This window comes from Pinus tabuliformis, chromosome 1_2, assembly GCF_031772625.1.
Source record: "Pinus tabuliformis cultivar Carrire ecotype Pingquan chromosome 1_2, CPIR1, whole genome shotgun sequence".
Taxonomy (NCBI): Eukaryota; Viridiplantae; Streptophyta; class Pinopsida; order Pinales; family Pinaceae; genus Pinus; species Pinus tabuliformis.
Genome location: NC_142298.1, coordinates 630,074,548 through 630,076,822, shown reverse-complemented (window position 1 = coordinate 630,076,822; position 2,275 = coordinate 630,074,548). Strand labels below are relative to the sequence as shown.

At 32.5% G+C, this 2,275-nt stretch overlaps 1 pseudogene; it reads right to left on the bottom strand.

Annotated features, from left to right (window-relative positions):
- Positions 1-869: 869 nt before the first annotated feature.
- LOC149207210 (BTB/POZ domain-containing protein At3g05675 pseudogene) lies at positions 870-1,548 on the bottom strand (annotated as a pseudogene).
- Between the last annotated feature and the right edge of the window lie 727 nt (positions 1,549-2,275).

Below are 2,275 nucleotides of genomic sequence, written 5' to 3'. Positions count from 1 at the left end.
TCCTCCATTTTGGTTAATTGATTGGCTCCCTTTCTCACTAAATTGATCAGTTAAGGGTGTATTATACACAGTATTATATGGTCCTTGATTTAAACACCTAGAATCATGTAACGAGTTCCCCAAATTTATATCAATGAATACAAGCCATCTCCTCTTTGTTGCCTTGCACCTCTAACACCACAATTTAAAAGATCCACTTAAATATGGATGTCGTGCTTGCTCTGTTTGAATCCAATTATATTAATGACCAACACTGGTAGCAATAGAGGTATTGTCGGTATTAACACCAATCAAACCCAAATATAGTCTCCTTGTTGCTGCTTTGGATCTATAACACCACACTCCAAACGCTTCACTTAAATTTGGGCATCTTTCTTGCTTTGTATTAAGCCAGTTAGCCAAATTTTCAGCTTGATCACTAGAAGGCAATGCTAGAACAAGGGAAATGAGCACTGATTCTATGCTTTTATAGATATCATTATCCATTTGGTAAGGCATTTTATCATAAACATTTTGTAGGTCAATTTATGGCTTTGTGTCCCTTATAAATGGTAACCAATTTTTCACTGGATGTGCTTTCCTTGGAGTAGAAAGGGTTACATTTCTATACCCAACTGCCTCCAAAACCTTCCTTATAATTTCAATAATGCTCAAATTTGTTTCCCAGAGGCATGACCTTAATATTGTATCATTAATTGTGTAAATAAATTTATTTGAAGTTTCTATCCACTTGTTGAAAAATTCAGTTAAAGGATCCATCTTAAGTAAAATCTAACACAACCATAAGAAGTTAGCCAAAAATATAAGAATTTCATTTTCGTGGTCTTCTAGGACATCTTCTATACGAGATAAAAAATATGCAACAACTCTCATAGATGTCTTTTTACTTCATATTTTACATTGTCATCTATTGTTAGTAGAGGTGCATCATCATATTCAACAAGTATGTACTCTGTCTGCTTTTGTGTAGAATATTTGAGTTCATCTAGAGAAGTAGGCAAATGAGAATGTTTTATGTCAACTTGAATTGCAACATGTGTGGTATATATAAACACATTTCTTACCACTTTTGAGCCAATTAATTGAAGTCTAGCAAGGATGGGAATGACTTCTGAACCTAGCTATGGAAGGGTTGTTATAATTTCTTCCTCTTCATGTTCTTCCCAAGGAACTGTCTCTAAATATTGAATACACTTTGAAATTATTCAATCAGTACCAAGTTTGGTGGTTGCTTTCAAAATGCCAAGAGTCATTTTTACATTCTACCATAAACTTATAACTAGATTTTTGTCCACATAAAAAAGCCTTAAAATGTTCAAATGATGATCATATTTAGATTCACAACAGTAAACTTCTATGTAATTCTAGAAATTGGCATATGGGCTAGTCATCTGAAAGATGCTCTGCAAAATATTTGCTCTGTTTTACTAAATTTTTTGAATGGCAGTAAAACTAGTCTTCTCTGCCATCACTTGTCCTTAATCTCACAATTACATCACTGATGGGATGATCCCCAATTTTTTTTAATGCAACATTCTCTTTTACCATGGGAAAATGAAATCCATTCAAGATTCATACCAAAAAAAAATAGTAACTTGAGGGGAAGCTGACACACTCCATCCTCATCCAATGGAAAGGTATCTCTTTAAATATCTTGTCCCAAAGTAAACAAGTATAATCATTATCACACTATCACTCTTGCCTCTAAAGTTTTTCTCAATAAATCATTCAGTCCTTTATTCAAAAGAGGTCCAGTAAGAGTTTGCCTAAGGAAAAAAATATAAGCAACTTGAAAGGAAATTAAAATGTTGTTTGTGATCTATGACCTTCTTTTCAAGTGTATTATTCAAAGTGCATGAATGATATGGAAATATTAATGTAGAGTATTGAATTGCATGTGAGATGATCTAGAAACCTTCATATTTTTTAGTACATTAAAAGTGAATGTGAGTCGTAATGGGAAGCCTCATAAGTAAATTCTGACTAAAAACATAATGTATAATGCAAAACCTCATTATAAGAAACTCTAGGTGACCAATTAATGATAGTAATCTACAACTAAACATATGACAATAATTACATCCTTTGCAATCCTTTACATGATATGCACCAATTTTATCAAGATATACTAGATAGTTTACATGAATAATAACCATCTTTTTTAACAATGCCTTTCGGCTTAGGAATCTTCAAATGAGAGGCCTTATTGTACATTTAACATATGGATGCATCCAACTAGATATACTTTTAATTGAAGTCCAAGTCCAATTATTTG